This window comes from Coptis chinensis, unplaced genomic scaffold (assembly GCF_015680905.1).
Source record: "Coptis chinensis isolate HL-2020 unplaced genomic scaffold, ASM1568090v1 utg2425_pilon_pilon, whole genome shotgun sequence".
Lineage (NCBI taxonomy): Eukaryota > Viridiplantae > Streptophyta > Magnoliopsida > Ranunculales > Ranunculaceae > Coptis > Coptis chinensis.
The window spans coordinates 99823-116760 of record NW_028238128.1 but is presented as its reverse complement, the minus strand read 5'-3'; the positions used below and the strand labels follow the sequence as shown (position 1 = coordinate 116760).

Here is a 16938-nt window from a genome sequence, read left to right as displayed (position 1 = left end):
CAAACCTCCAAACCCCTTAGCACGAAGTTTTGAGTCTCACTTGTTTACCCATTTCATTGTCAGGAATTGTAAAGGGAATCGCATTCCATGGATATCCATCTAGTGTGATGTATGAGATATGACAGGTAGATCTTAGTCTGGAACTGTTTCATTTCGTCTTTTAATTTGCTTCCTTAACTATTGGAATACTCTGCCACACTGCTATGATCCTTGCTTTAGGTGCTTTTCTTGTAAGCTTTGTTGATTGATGATCAACTTGATCAACTGTGTAATCTTGAAATACGAAGAGAAACTAGAGGTTATAGGTATCAAAGTAGTGGAGGGGATTTTAGGTTAGGTGGGAGGTCTGAGACTCGCCATAGCTCTACGGTGAAGGGATTTCGGTGAAAAATGGCGATTCCTTAAACGGAGACCTCCTGGCGAAGAACCTTTTTCATTAGTAGGTCTGTGGCTGCTAATGATCTACCTTTGCACAATCTCTGGCTCAGGTCGAAAGCCAATGAGCACATCCACTAACTTGTTAGTTGGATGAATCCCCTATTCTGTTGCCAGTAAATATCGAGTTGGGCCTATTCTGCCTGCTGAACTTGTTCGTCTCTTTATATGTCTTCGGCTTCTTCCTTTAAAGTTGCTTGATATCTGGAAAGAATTCCTGGGGAAGAAAGAGTAGAAATTAGGGTTGGCTGGAATCTAAAGAAGCAAGAGGACTGGAGGAAGCCTTTAGACATTTGGTGAACAGAGTGCAAATTCCCGAAACAAAACGAAATGTTTAAAAGTATAGCTTATGCCAGTATCAATTTGATCAGTCTCTGACAACACTGATGACTATAAATCATGGAAAAGGTGGAAGAGCATAAAGAACTTGGGATTGAAATAACAGGAGGACAATCATCCAAGGGTCGGGTGACATTGTGGCTTTCTAGTAACTCGTTGGACGGATAAATGCTCCTTTCATTTCGGAGTGTTAACAGTGTGGGAGTGGCTCTGCGAAATCTTGGAAAGATCTAAATTTTGGCTCTGGCATGGCCTTGCAATACAGTATTGCAGTTAAGGAAGGCAGTTTCCTACGATGTCTTTTGTTTCTCTAAAGGTTCCCACTAATTCCATCTCAGGCTAAGCTAGATCAAATTCTTACAAGACTCGGGCTTAATACCAAGCCGTATACCGCCACCTAGAGTAGTTGTGTAGTCATTTCATAGTAACAATCGTAATGCAAAGTCCTTCCATCATTCCGTGGGAGCCAGTAGGGGTACAAATGTTTAGTTCTCTTCTTATAGTGTGAGGAACTCACTCACTTATGTAACTGTGCTTTGCACTTGACCCCATCAATTAAATTAAACTTTATCAAAAACAAAAAAAAAAAAAAAAAAAAAAAAATCGTGGGAGCCAAATCCAAATGCGTCGAAAGTACCTAAATTGGCTTTTCTACGTCCCACCAACACTGTCGAAGCCCTCCAAGCACATCAAGTGTTACTTCTAACTTAAACATTAAAGCCTTGCTAAATTTTCTGGTTTATCAAAAGCAACCTATGCATCAATTTATGTGAACTTAAGTAAAATTTAAAAATCATGGTCCTTTGCTGCAACCGGCATTGCTGAAATTATAAGATGTTTCTCTCTCTAAACCTTTGATTTACACACATTCAACACTTTCCACTCCAATAATTCGAACTTTATAGTCCTTAATAAGCTTGAAATTCTAGTCATTAGTGGCTGACCTCAGTTGTATCTCGATTCAGCTTTGGTTGAGTGGTTAGACGTGGCTAGCCCTCAGTTGTATCTCGATTCAGCTTTGGTTGAGTGGTTAGACGTGGCTTGAGATTGTAACAAAGGAATAAATAAACGAGAGTAAGCTACGAATCGAAGAGTAAATAACCACTTTGTCTTATAGGTTATTGTAGGGGAGCAATATCCCCACTAAGGAACATTGCAGACGAAACACAAGCGAACTCAACGCATCGACCTCCAAGACCGATCTGCGGAGCAACTCCTTACAAGTAGGTGTGTTTTGCGCATTGACGAAGCACAAAGCGACCTCAACGCATCGACCTCCAAGACCGATCTTGGCGACTCCTTACAAGTAGGTGGTACTTAACGAGCGAAGATTCTTGATCTGAACACTTGGCGAGACGAACGCAGCCCACCGGATGTAATCATTGCCAAAATCTTATTTGCATTTCCCACCACCGGAAATAGGGACTACCGCGCCAACTCCCAATCGTAGTATGACTCACACCAAAACCACTCCAAAGACTCATTCACGATCTCTACCCTACATTTTGTACACAAAGGGTACCGCGTCATGCGAAGGATCTCCACCCCCGAAATCCTATAAATACCATCTACATGGAACTACGTCGGGACTGATTCTTCTCTCCCCAACAAAAGGAAGAACAAGAGAAGATACGTAGGCAGTTCGCTCACAGCGACCTCGGTCCCATCCAAAGTCCAAACCCATCTCGACCTCTTCTACTATAATTAGGAGAAAACTAAAACGCTCCTTTACATTGGCGCCGTCTGTGGGTTCGATTACTGGAGAGCCACTTTAGATCACTTCATCCATCTCTAATTCTCCAGCCCACGAAGCATGGTTAGCATAGCAGATCAAGTTGAGCCTGCGCCCCACCGCCAGGAATAACGAATGAGAGCATTTCCTTGCTCAGGGAGGAAAATGCTACTTTACGTGCTCAGGTGGATAGTTATCAGCAACAACAAGTCGGAAACGGAGCCGAACACAGCATCAATGACGTTAATCAGCAGCTTAACGAGTTATCCCAAAGGATTGGCCAGACCTCCGCGAAGAAGGACTCGACCCAGATTGTGCACAAGATGCTTAAGACGTATCGCGCATCTCCGTTCACCGCAGAGGTCCTCAGTAAATCCTCTCCACACGACTTTATCCAGCCACGCTTTCCCATGTACGATGGCAGCACATGCCCTGGTCAGCATGTGGCTCGCTATATCCAGAGTTTGGCACTCTATAGCTCACCCGAGTTCGATTATCTCCACTGCAGATTATTTCCAGCCAGCCTCAAGGATGGCGCTCTAGATTGGTTCTTTTCACTGGAGTCTGATTCTATAAACACTTTCGAACGACTTCATCGATTTGTTCGCCCGGCCGATCCCACCACAAAGCAGGAAAGAAGGCGATCTTGATTCTCTGTTTCAATTATCATTCAAGGAGGGCGAAACTATTCGTGAATTCCTAGGACGGTTCAAGGCAGAACTGCTGTGCATGGAAAGTGGCTTGAAAGAATCTTTCGCCACACTGGCCTTTTCCAATGCTTGCCGAGTGCGTAATAGCGACCTAGCTAGGTCGTTGATGAAGGAACGCCCAGAGACACTGTCCGAGCTCTACGCTCGCGTGGATAAGTACATCAAGTTGCAAGAAACTTTAAAACTCCATGGATTAGCAGAGAGCCATGAGGTCGCCGAAGTCTCAGATCGTTCCCCTCGGGGCAAGAAGCGCGCCAGGTCGCATGCCCCCGCAGCTCGTGCACGATCAGATAACAACAGAGAGTTCACTGTCCTGACACGTTCTCCCAGTCACATACTGGATAAGATTAAGCGCGCCTCATTTTTCCGGCCGACAATCAGGCAGCCCGCAGATCGACCTGGCAAGCCTTTTTGTGCATTTCATAAAGCAAAGTGCCATGAAACTGATGCATGCTGGGGGCTCAAGCATTATCTCCAAGACACGGTGGAAGGCTTTGGTTATATCAAACACTACATTAGCATTCCCGATGGCGACTGCGTCACAAGTTGCCGCTTCGCCGTGGTAATGCGTGTCGATCTCCACCTCACCGTCACCGCCAAAGGGATACAAGCTCGTCCTCACGGTCGAGGGCGTTCCGTGATCGTTCGCCCCGAGAAAGGCAAAGACTCGTCCGATCGTGACAATGCTCGCACTATTCATGTGATTACCTTTCCGGACGATTCCGTGACTTCTTCCCGAGAAAAAGACGTCGGTCGGCTCTTCGAAGTCTATCATTTTACTTCACAGGCAGCTCCGCCCGCGTGGTTCAGTCGCGGCCTTGTGGCGATATCACTTTTCACGAGGCCGACTTAAGCAAAGTCCGCTTCCCTCATCATAATGACGCGTTTGGTCGTTCATGTCAAAATCAGCGACCCGATCCGATCAAAGCGTCTGATCGACCACGGCGGTTCTGTGACATCTTATTTTACCACACCATGCAAGAGATGAACCTCCCCAAGTCCGTTCTCGTCGACCCAATCGCCCCTTTACGGGTTCAATGGCTCCAGAGCCGACCCCATTGGTGACATTATCTTACCAGTATCGGTGGGCTCTCGAGAGGATAAGATTACCCGCAATACTTCGGTTCTCAAGTTCTCGACAAACAAATCGCCATACAATGCCATCCTCGGACGGCGGATTGGATTCATCGGATCGCGGTATGCATCGCGTCCACTTTACATCAAGTTCTCCGTTTCCCAGGACCTCGAGGCATGATGGAGCTTAGAAGCAATCAACTTGAAGCGTACCATTGTAACCAGGTCCAATCAACGAATCGCTGCTTCGTGAATTGCTTCCCACCATACAGAGGAGCCTCCAATTTCCACAATGGCACGTGACTTAGTCGCGAAGTCAAACCCCGAATCGCCAAGCGGAACGGGGGGGCTCTTCCAAGCGAAGTTCTCTCCATGCCGATACACTTTTCGCGCCCGAGTCCTCAATGCACCGGGCGAAGACCTCTAGCTTTGACCCGGCGACGGTGGCCCGTCGATTAAAGTTTCGAGATCGTCTCAGCCCATGCCGCGTCGCCCGCGGTGCCAATAGCAGCCGCATCCATCAATGTGTTTGCGGCCGGATCCCACTCCCCGGTTAAGTGGCTACCCCGGCGCGTTGCGAACAAAATCGCTCACCCACCGTCGGCGACCGGTCGGATCGTCCACCAAAGATTCCCCCTTCTGCGGAAGTGAGTCTCCCAGTAGTGCTTAGCCACCAGTTGTAAAACCCCGATGGCGTAAAAAAGAAAAAGTGAATCTTGGCACGAAGACGACCGAAGTTTGTATATGTAGGGGCTAACCTCGACCCCACACTCGGATCCCAACTTGTAAATTTCTTATCAATGAATAAAGATGTTTTTGCTTGGTCAGATATCGATGTGCACGGAATCGATCCTAACCTCGCTTGCCACAAATTAAACGCGTGAACCCCAATGCTAGAGACCAGTTCGACAACGACCTCGTCGACTATCCTGCGCTTTCAAAAGCCATCAATGACGAGGTCGAAAAACTCAAGCAAGTCGGTTTCATCGAAAGGTAGACTACCCGAGTGGATTGCCAATATTGTTGCCGTCCCCCAAAAAATGGCCGCGGTTAAACTTATCGTCGATTTCACAAATGTCAATCGGGCCACGCGCCTAAAGATAGCTTTCCCTTTGCCTCGTTGATTGACCAACCGGGTCGACCAAACCTGTGGTCATGAACTCCTCTCCTTTATGGACGCGTACAGTGGGTACAACCAAATCCCACTCGCCGAGGCAGATCAAGAGAAGACTTCGTTCATTACGGAACAAGGGATTTATTGTTACAACGTCCTCCCGTTCGGTCTAAAGAACGCTGGAGCGACATACCAACGCCTGGTCACGGATATGTTCCAAGACATGTTAGGAGACACCATGGAGGTCTACATTGGCGACATGGTGGTCAAAAACAAAAAGCCGGTGATCACCTCACCCACTTAGAACAAGCGTTCTCCGGACTTCGCCCGTCACGGGCATGAAGTTGAACCCGAAAAATGCCTCTTTGGGGCCCCTCCCGAAAGTTTTTAGGGTATTATCGAGTGTCGCAGGCAGGATCGAGGCAAAATCGACCCGGATCCGGCGTTCTTAGATATGCCCGATCCACGCCTGAAGAAACATCTGAAGTTGTCGGGGAATGGTCGCGCTCCAACCGATTCATATCAAGGGCCTCGGATAAATGTCGACCGTTCTGCGGCTCCTCAAAAAGGCGAGCCGTTCTCATGGAAGCGATCAATGTCATCATGCATTAAGCTACTCTCAAAGAAAGAGTATCTCACCACGCCTCCGCCTTAGCCAAACCAAGTATATGGAGAGACACCGGGGCTTTATCCGCCATTTCGACTTAGCCATCAGCTCGGTTCTCTTTAAAGAGGAGAACAATTCAGAGAAGCCGATCTACTTCACGAGTAAGACACTCACGCCGGCCGAAAAGAATTATTCCTTCCTGGAACGAGCCGTACTTGCTTTGTTGTATTCCGCACGGAAGTTCAGGCCGTACTTTCAAGCACATCAAATTAAAGTTCTTACCGACCTTCCATTGAAGAAAGTCCTTCACAAAGAAAACAAGACTACTCGAATGGCAGTTTGGGCCGAAGAACTCGGAGAACACCACATAGAGTTCGTCCCCCGCACTTCTCAGAAAGGTCAGGTCGTCGCCGATTTCCTAGCAGATTTCCCAGTCGAGGACCCCAACTGGGAACAAGAAACCGAGCTCCCAGACACAAAACGGAGTCAAATCGCGTTGGTCTCTCTTTGTGGATGGTTCGAGTAATCTCGGTGGAAGCGGCATCGAGTCGTCTTAGTTTCCCACGGCGGATATGATTGAAAAGTCGATCCGCATTGATTTTGCAACATCCAACAATGAAGCCGGAGTCTGGCGCTAATTAGGGGACTACGGATGGCCGCACGGCTGTCGAAGAGCTCCAAGTCTTTAGTGACTTCAATCGGTGGATTCGCCAAAGTTGCAAAAAGAGTACACTACCCACGAAGGTAACCTTTCCAAGTATCTTCAGGTCGTTCATCAGTTATTGCCTTCTTTTAAGCAGGTACACATACATCATTTCTTGCGTGAGGAGAACCGCCACGCAGACAGTTTAGCTTATTTGGCTACCCAGACCCCGAGCTGCGTTCCCCGACAAGTTCTCATAGAAGTCGTCGACCGACCTGCATACCAAGTCGACCATACCTTGATGATAAGCGACCTATTTCCTCTCTCCGCCAGTCAGTTGAGCCAAACATGGATGCAGCCCATCATCGATTATATCCAGCACGGCACGCTCCCTGAGGAGCGTACCAAGGCCAGGCAGGTCTCTTATCAAGCTCGGCGTTATTGTTTAGTCCAAAACAAGCTATTCAGGAAATCAGCTGGTGGCCCACACTTACGATGCATTACCCCAGAACAGGGTCGATTGATTTTGCGAAATCCACGAAGGCGAATGTGGAAATCACGCGGCGACCGCTCGTTAGCCCACAAGGCCATCTCTCGAGGATATTTCGGCCCGGATGCGGTCGATGCTAAAGCATCGTCCTCAAATGTCTCAAATGCCAAACGTTAAGCCCGCGATATCATCCAACTTTCATGGCCCGGTCGGCATAGCGAGCCCGTGGCCATTTCACATGTGGGGCATGGACATCATGGGACCATTCATTCCACAGAAGAGTACTGGCTTCCGCTTTGTCCTAGCTGCCACCGACTACTTCACCAAGTGGGTCGAGGCCATTCCTCTCGCCCACGTCAAAGAGTCCCATGTCCGAAACTTCATCTGGACTCACATTATCACCAGATTTGGTTTACCACATACACTAGTAATGGACAACGGGCCTCAATTCAAAGGCCGAACAGTTAAAGAGTTCCTAGCCAAGTGGAAGATCATTCATGCGTTCTCTACTCCGCAGTACGCTCAGAGTAACGGCCAAGCAGAAGCCAGTAACAAAGCAATCTTGGAAAATTTGAAGAAAAAGATTGAAAAGAATAAGAGCCAATGGCCAAACCAGTTGGAAAACATTCTATGGGCTCACCGCACCACAGCTCGCTCCAGTACCGGCGAGTCGCCATTCTCCTTATGTTATGGCACAGAAGCCGTAATTCCCACCGAACTGACCGTCACTACAACTCGATCAGAACTTGTTGAGTCAGGGTATAACGACTCCGTGTTATCCCGAGACGTCGACCTGTTGGAAGAAAAGCGAGACTTAGCTGCCGTCAGAGTCGCATCTTACCAGCAAACTCTGAAGAACTCCTACAATAAGCGAGTTCATCCTAGGTTTTTCAACTTGGAGACCTAGTGCTCAAAAAGACGGGACGATTCCAAGTTAGCCCCACATGGGAAGGCCCCCTACATCGTGGAACGCGTCGTTGGCAATGGAGCATCTTGGATAAGAACCCAAGAGGGGAAGATGTTGCCTCGACCTTGGAATACTTATCTACCAAAAATTTTTATCGGTAAGCGCCATTCATGTTGTAAATCTTTTGTTTTCATTAATGTAAGACAAGTTTTTGTCTTTGATATATCTCTACTCCGGTTAGTTGTATTGGTACAACTTACAAGCTACATAGCCTCTCCAATTTTTGTAACGCGTCGAGGACCTATATTTCTAGGATCGACTAAAGCGAAACGCCTCGGCCGGTGGCGCATCTCTTATAGCGGGCTCTCACTGGCTACATAGCCTCTCCAATTCTTGTAACGTCGAGGACCTATATTTCTAGGATCGACTAAAGCGAGAACGCTCTCAGCGAGCAGACAGCTCTCAGGAGCTCACAGGCTACATAGCCTCTCCAATTCTTGTAACGTCGGGAACCTATATTTCTAGGATCGACTAAAGCGAGAACGCTCTCAGCGAGCAGACAGCTCTCAGGAGCTCACAGGCTACATAGCCTCTCCAATTCTTGTAACGTCGAGGACCTATATTTCTAGGATCGACTAAAGCGAGAACGCCTCACGGTAGCGCATATTCGAGGAGCTCACAGGCTACATAGCCTCTCCAATTCTTGTAACGTCGGGAACCTATATTTCTAGGATCGACTAAAGCGAGAACGCCTCCGGGCGAAAGCGCAGCCGACTCGAGCTCACGGGGCTACATAGCCTCTCCAATTCTTGTAACGTCGAGGACCTCTATTTCTAGGATCGACTAAAGCGAGAACGCTCTCAGCGAGCAGACAGCTCTCAGGAGCTCACAGGCTACATAGCCTCTCCAATTCTTGTAACGTCGAGGACCTATATTTCTAGGATCGACTAAAGCGAGAACGCTCTCCACGAGCAAATACTCAGCTATCGCAAGCTACATGCATCATACACAGAACACATAACATGCATGCGAAATACAACCAATAACAATATTTGACCAAGCATTGCAATAGATATGCCCACCGATCTGCTGGGACTACCTAGAAAATCCAGATCGGCGTCTCATACAAAATAAACAAAATATAGAACTGCGCCATTCGGCGAAACCAGATCCTCTCCGAACAAAAGGACTGCTTTCGGGCAAAAGCCTGAAAACACAGCTCTATTGTTTGCTCTCGTATAAGAGAGAGGAATGTAGACTATACTCACAACTTACGACTGACAGAGTCAGATGATGATCACCTTATCAATTCTCAGTAATGACATGCTTGTCTTCCGGGGCTGCGCTAGTCGAAGCAGTATGTCGAGCTGACCTCAGCGTGTCATACTTTTCGTCCAGAGCGGCATAGGCGATACAGGCTTCAGTATACGCCTTCTTCGCCTTTCGCGCCACCTTCTGACATTTCTTCGCATAAGCCGTCACAACCGCCAATTCCCTTTCCAGCTCAGTCACATCCGTCACCAGTACAGCGTTCTCAGCAGTTACGTTCTAGTACTTGGTGGACATCACTTCTAGTTTCTTCTTGTCTACCCCCCACGCAGCTCGCATCAACCCCAGCTCCACGTGCGGATTCCCACTAGTCTCAGAACGCTGCACAGCATCTTTCAGCTTATCATACCCTGCAAGAAACTGCATGAACACAGTTAGACCACCAAACTCCACTGAAAGTCGGTACAACAGCTTAAGCTATCAGGAACTCACCAAACAAGCGGCCATATCCATCGTCCCCAGTAGTGTCCCCATGTCCTCGTCCTCAACCTCTGCTTTATCACCATCTAGCACAATCCCCTTCAGAACGCTAGTCGCTATGGGAGCCGAGTGGAAGCTACAGTCCGAGCGTTTTACCATCCGCTTCTTCCCCGTCTTCCCCAGGTAGTAGAATTCGCTCCCCACATCCTTACATGGCGGGGCCGAACTCTCACCATGTGAATCGGGCGACCTTGCCCCAACTTCGTTGTGCTTTCGACCAAAACGACCGATGGATTTCACCCACTCCACTGTGGGCGACTGAATACAATGCCGCCAAATAGAGCGACTATCTCTCCTCGATGGTTTATGACCGCCCGGCTTCTCCTCTGCAACCTTTCTCTTCCCCCGATCGCCATGAACATGAGGCTCAAACTCCATCTCCTCCATTGATAGTGGCGACGTTTCTCTCACAAACGCACGACATCTAGCCATCCCAACCTAGCAGCAAAGTTACGGCGGCTTCAGTTAACACTTACTCTAGGTATTACTCAAACAGAATAACATTTACAAAGAAGGAATCACGTACCTGGTGAAGAAGCAAGAAGAGCAGAGCACGGCGATAGGGTTAGAGCGAAGAAGACAGAGAGCAGCGCAGACTCAACGATGGCCAAATACCTTGATGGTATGTAAAGAACCGTTTATATTCCTTAGGAAACGTCTTTTCCTACGAGCCTCATAATTGCCTTGAGACGCCAAACGCCATCTTCCCGCCATCATTATGTCCCCTGAACCCCTCGCCTCCCTACACGTGTCACGCACGTGAAGCAACACTTCGGGTTGCCGCACTGAATAAATCGCAATTCGAACAACGTCTCGGCGGTACAACCCAACAGCAGGACGCTCATCCACGCTTACCAGTCATCAGCAGCCAAGTGGTCACCGCAACGCACATACCACGTTCTGTTATGCGCAGTCTAATCACATTCAGCTATGACCAAGCAAACGAGTCAAGCACACAAAGCAAAACAAATAGCCAGCACCGCATGAAAACAAGGAACGACCTGGTTTACCAGTTTTCTCATTCAGATCGTTGTTTAGCCGAGTTGCTGAGACTACTCAGGAAATCCAACCCGGCTACACAAATACCAACATCGCATGGTTACCCGAATCAAAGACGGGTACCAAACTTTGCTCAAGAGTATAGTACAACAACACAAGAAAAAGCGAATCGCCTGGTTACCCGAGAAACCGGTTATTGTATCCAAAGATATAAGGCGACAAGAAACAAAAAATAAATTCACAGCTCGCCCTCCATGGGCACCACAGTCAGTTCGCCAGGCTCAAACGCTTCATCAACCTCAGCAGCCTTCCCCTCCACTTCGATCGATATCCCGTCCAGTTCTAAACTCATCAACGATCGTGCAGCGGTTCGACCGGACACCACGGTTTACGGTATGATCAAGGAAGACCCATCGCCGCCCGGCGACGTCCTCCTCGCACTTCCCTTTGTAGTGCGGGGCGACGGCGTGCATGTTCCTCCTTCAAAGCTTTGTACTCCATTTCCAGGATCTCCGTGAGTCGGCATCCGGATCGTCAGATGCGCCTTTAGTAGCGTCTCGAGCAATTTTCTTACGGTCGCGGGGTGTAATCGTTCGACCTCCCCATTTCCACGATTCGGGCCGAACGCGTTACCTTCCGCTCCTTCTAACTTCGCCCGATCTTCACCGGTGTCTTTTCGGCATCTTCGACCAGTCGAGCTTCATGTGCCTTCCGCAGACCCTCGAGCTCATCACGCTCCATCTTGGCCGCGTCCTGCACGTTTTTCAGCTCTTCAGTCAACTTCAGCACAGACTCCCTATCTGTTTCAGCGAACTGCGCAATCTCTTTCAACTTTTGGAACCCGCTGACAAGCTGCCACAAGGCACACACGCAAACAGATCAAAGCAACGAATAGAGGTTAACATGCTATACTAACGGACGAATTCTTCTACGTTACGGACATTGCGCGATTTCCATCCGGCGTATGGTATCCGCTAGCCCTTCTCATCCATTCCTTGCGGTTCCCATCCGTATGATCTGTTCGGCAAAAGCGGCCGCTACCTTACTTTCGACTGAAGCCGCAGTCGGTCGCTTTTTACGATTCGGCCCCTCCGTGCTTTCGTCGGTACACAAAATTGGGCCTCCAAATTTCATCGCCACTCACGGCCGCTTTTCCACTTCGCCTTTACGGGAGCCTTCACTTTCACCGGGATCGGGTTCCGTCCTTGTCGGCGGACTAGATCCCGCGACCGAAGGTGGCTAAGTCCATGACACCTTTCGGACGCCAGCCCCGACTCCGGCGCCCACCGCTAGCACCACCTCCTCCACTCGAACCCTCCCCCAAGGCATGTCGCATCACTTTAGCCATTCGAGCTCCCTCTGGCTCTGCCACTTCAGCTCTCCTCTTCTCCGACCTACCCCTGGGAGGAGCAGCGAAAACTACAGTCTCCAACTCCACAGGAGCATCAATGGTCAGTCCTCCGGGATAAAAGCTCGAGCTACCAGCCCCGCGGCCTCCCACAACAGGGCCGCCCGACCGAGGCGCCCCGGCCCTCGGTCCCGTGTTATCGATCACTTGTGCGCTTCTCCATCACCCCCGCCGTCCGACTTAGAGCTCGCTCCTTTTGCACCTTCCTCTTCTCGGATCGCAGCACCTCCTTTTTCCTCAAAGAAATGAGCAAACTCCGAAAGCTTAGCTCGCTTTTGTTCCCGACTCAACCGTCGCGAACCTTTCTATCTCCCCACGATCGTTCGAGTCCGCCGACAGGAATATCGCAAACAAAACAAAGAGATGAACCGGTTTAGAGGAGCGGTGGCTCACCCACTAACACAACAAGAGGAAGCCAATCCTACCCACCGGCTAGACTACACATCCTAGTTCGCGAACCTACATCCACCGGCACGATGTTTGCCCACTAGCAACAAATGCCTCCTCGTCCGGGCCTCATTTGCTTACACCATCAAGCCGCACCAGCTAACGCGTCGGCATGGTTTGCAAGCTAAAGTTCGGGATTACCGGACCGCCTCATTACGTAATGCTCTATTATATGTCGGACACACCTATGTGGAATTCCCCACTCGCATTTAACAGATTGAACACCCGAATAGTCGCCGGTGTTGCCAACGAATCCCATGGAGACTTCCCACAATAGCTCAAGAAGTCACAAACTAATTTCGAAACGGTAGGCTGCATGAACGCCTCTCCGACCTTCACATATGATTACTCCACCATTCGGAGGCTTGTACCCCTTCACTACTTAACATTTTCACTCAACCTAGGTTCGTATATTTCCGTGTCGGGCACATTAATCCCATACGCCGCTTTCGCGGCTCGAAACGAATTTGGCGACCGATTTTTACAGACTCTTAGGGGTGGGTCACCGGCGCGCCATCCCTCCTCGACCAGACGTTCTAGCCACCTCATCCTCTGACCCAGATCGGCTATTAACCTCCTCTACCCTAACTTCTTCTTCCACTACAGTCCGATCATCACCGCCGCTCAACGAATCCTCATCCTCTTCTTCATACTCTCCACAACTCAGTGAAACCTCCCGTACCTCTTCCGAACGAGTGTCATCAGAATCCGACATTGTAATATCACCTTATTCTCGAATCACCAAACCCTAAACCCTATAACCTAACACTGACCTACCAACTTAATAAACCCTACTGGAACGAGAAGAAAGCAAAGCGAAAATGAAAAGCAAACAGCAACAGAAGCACTCACCTGCAAATCCCTCGCTTGCGTTTTTTGCGGAAGAAGAAACCTGGAAATGCCTTTTTGGTTGCCTCAATTTTGATTTTGCACAACCGCCTGTTCAGTTCCCAAGAAGTTATGATTACGGCCTATGATATAGCCCACACACGTGTCCAAGGAATTGTCTTTTCCTGACTTCCGAATACCGCGGCGACACGATTCCTTTCCAACTGCTATGATTCTGTCACGTGCCTGCAACACGCAAAAATTTCTTTCCCGCCAGTTTCCAACTCAGCGGCATCCCAAACAGAACGATCTCCATAGCTCGCTCATGCTTCACCCAAGTGTTGCGTCTTCTCTCAGCAGATCGCCTGCATGAACCCAGCCATTCTACTGAGAGGGGGCTGTGTAGGGGAGCAATATCCCCACTAAGGAACATTGCAGACGAAACACAAGCGACCTCAACGCACCGACCTCCAAGACCGATCTGTGAGCAACTCCTTACAAGTAGGTGTGTTTTGCGCGGGCGAAGCACAAAGAACCTCAACGCATCGACCTCCAAGACCGATCTTCGGCGACTCTCACTTACAAGTAGGTGGTACGAACGAAGATACTTCAAGATTTAACACTTGGCGAGACGTAACGCCCCCACCGGATGTAATCATTGCCAAAATCTTATTTGCATTTCCCACCACCGGAAATAGGGACTACCGCGCCAACTCCCAATCAGAGTATGACTCACACCAAAACCACTCCAGCACTCATTCACGATCTCTACCCTACATTTGTACACAAAGGGTACACGTGTCTGAAGGATCTCCACCCCTAGAATCCTATAAATACCATCTACTGGAACTACGGGGACGATTCTTCTCTCCCCAACAAAAGGAAGAACAAGAGAAGATACGTAGGCAGTTCGCTCACAGCGACCTCGGTCCCATCCAAAGTCCAAACCCATCTCGACCTCTTCTACTATAATTAGGAGAAAACTAAAACGCTACTTTACAGTTATGTTAATACCAGGTGAAAAACTAAACAAACAAATCACAGGTATGGGACCAACGTCTCTCTCACACACAAAAATGATTTTGCATGAACAAGATAATCATGTATTTGCGCAATGATAAAAAGTTACTGAGTTACAACACGGGAACTAGCACGTACAGCTTACTTAATACTTACACTACAAATATAAACAAAATCTTATTAGAATATCCCGCTTGAATAAAACATTCATGCAAACTTTAATTACTTTGGGAACAAAAAATAAGTTACAGTTCAATTAGAAAATATTGACTTGCGTGAAGAGAAATAAGGAGAAAATTGATAGGAAGAGTCCATTGATTGAGACAGAACACAAAGAAGATGATTCTGGATAGTGGTAGTAAGGTGGTTGCCTATAACCATAAGGACCTGGTAGTGTTGGTTGGCAGCACTGTACAGGTGTTGGTGGGCAATAAACACCACTGGGCTCCTGAGGTGGTGGTGGCGGTGCATATGATGGATAAATCGATGGTGTTGATGGGGGTGGTGGAGGGATGGTAGAGCATGGATACGGGCAGTTGGTGGTGCAGTTGGGACAAATTATGTTGTTTGGTGAGCCAGTGTTGTCTTGAGAATTATCTCCACCCACAATATCTGCACTGCAGTTGCTGCTTGTGAAGATTATTGTTGATAACGAAAATGCTACAAGGAAAATGAACCTTGCAAGTGCCATTCTTGACTGACTTCAAGAGAGAATGAGATATCTTACTTGGAGAAGGATTGAATGATAAGTTCTGCCTCTAACTGGATCATGTGCATGGTTTGGATTTTCATCTCCTTGTTGTGAAACCTGGCTTAGATGCCACATGGGAACAGTGTACCACTTGTCAAGCCATGTGTCAAAGAACTGTTTGGTATGACGTAGATATTTGAAATTATCTGCATGAACATATACACAGCATCATATAGCATGTAAAAGAGAAACTCCCTTTCTTGTTTGTTTTGGTAATCAGATACATACAAAGAACAACAAACTTAGTTGCCAAAAAAAAACACTTGTAAGAGGGGGGCAAGCCATGCGCCCACGCTTAACTGGGCTCAGATTATCACCGCTTGAAGTGTATGAGCATTCTCTTGAATGTTTTGTAGCATGTATCAACGACCCATGTAAAAATTTGATTACAACTTGAAAGTCAATATGAAGTGTTACAAATAAAATCAGCAAAAGCATAGAAACTAAAAGGGGTTTTAACACCAGACCCAAATTGAAAATCTGGAGAGGCCCGTAAATAATAGCTAATAAAATGGAAAATGGGTCTTCAGAAAGCCCGTCCATACTCCTTTTACTGCAACTAAAAGGCTGGAAAATCATTGGGCCAGAAGTGGCCTCTTAGTCTTCTCCATCTAAATGGCGTAACATTGCAATGGAAAAGCCCTCAATTTGGAATTTTTTGGTTGGTATGTATGAGATTTTGTAAGAACCCAAATTATCCCTGGTCCAAATGTCCAAGGGTCTCATTGATAAAAGTAATCTGAAAAAGTAAAACAATCCCACTTTAAGGCCTGCTCTTATGGGCCTGGAGAGGGACAATCTATGGACTAGATCCTCTTGAAAATGGGCAATGGATGATAGAGTATGTGTATATCAAGAGATCCATCAAATAAAAATGCATTTATCTATCGATTGTTCATAAATAAAATAAAATAAAATAAAAATAAATGTACACGTCATTTGGAAAAAGTGGTCGATGAGCTATCTGCATATGGAAGGCTAGCGACACCAAAATCCATGGCGAGCGCCACTTTGGCATAATGTCGAACGCAAATTCACTAATTGCAAGCCAGAATAAAAAGAGTGAAAAATTAATTGCATTACGACAAATTTCATCGTCATATATATCTTGTCTTAGCACCCCGGACAATCGGACCAATGGAGCCATTTTTAGGGGAATAATTTTGTTAAAATTGTGGTCGACGCGGTCGCACTTAGTAGATCGACAAGAATTAAATTTAGTAAAAGAGCATTTTTAGAAGTTTCCTTTGTTTAGTCACTTTTCCAAATAATACTACAGTGGGCTTCAAACTAGATGGGTCAGGTAGTGTGTGGGCCAAGCCGGCCTACTACTTGAAATTATAGTCATTGAGATGGGAGTTGGGAGTCGGGAGTTTGGGAGGGTGAAAACTGGTCAATTGATCTTAATAGGCCTTTAAAAATGTGACACGAGTGTATACAGAAACAATAAGCAACTCCTGGCCTCCTGGGTGTAGTAACAATTTAGAAGACAAAAATTGGAAAACACCACACTACCCTTAACCATCTGTAACACGTACATCACGCACTCTTGAGTCTTGTCCAACCATGAAGAGTGTAACCACAGGCTATATATGCATGGTTCCTTGTTTCCAACGCCGATTGCC

At 47.6% G+C, this 16938-nt stretch overlaps 1 long non-coding RNA gene across 1 annotated transcript; it reads left to right on the top strand.

Annotated features, from left to right (window-relative positions):
• On the top strand, positions 1-280 carry LOC147473499 (uncharacterized). Its single transcript, XR_015210413.1, has 2 exons — positions 1-125; positions 220-280. It is a non-coding gene; the product is annotated as an uncharacterized LOC147473499 (long non-coding RNA).
• Positions 281-16938: the final 16658 nt, after the last annotated feature.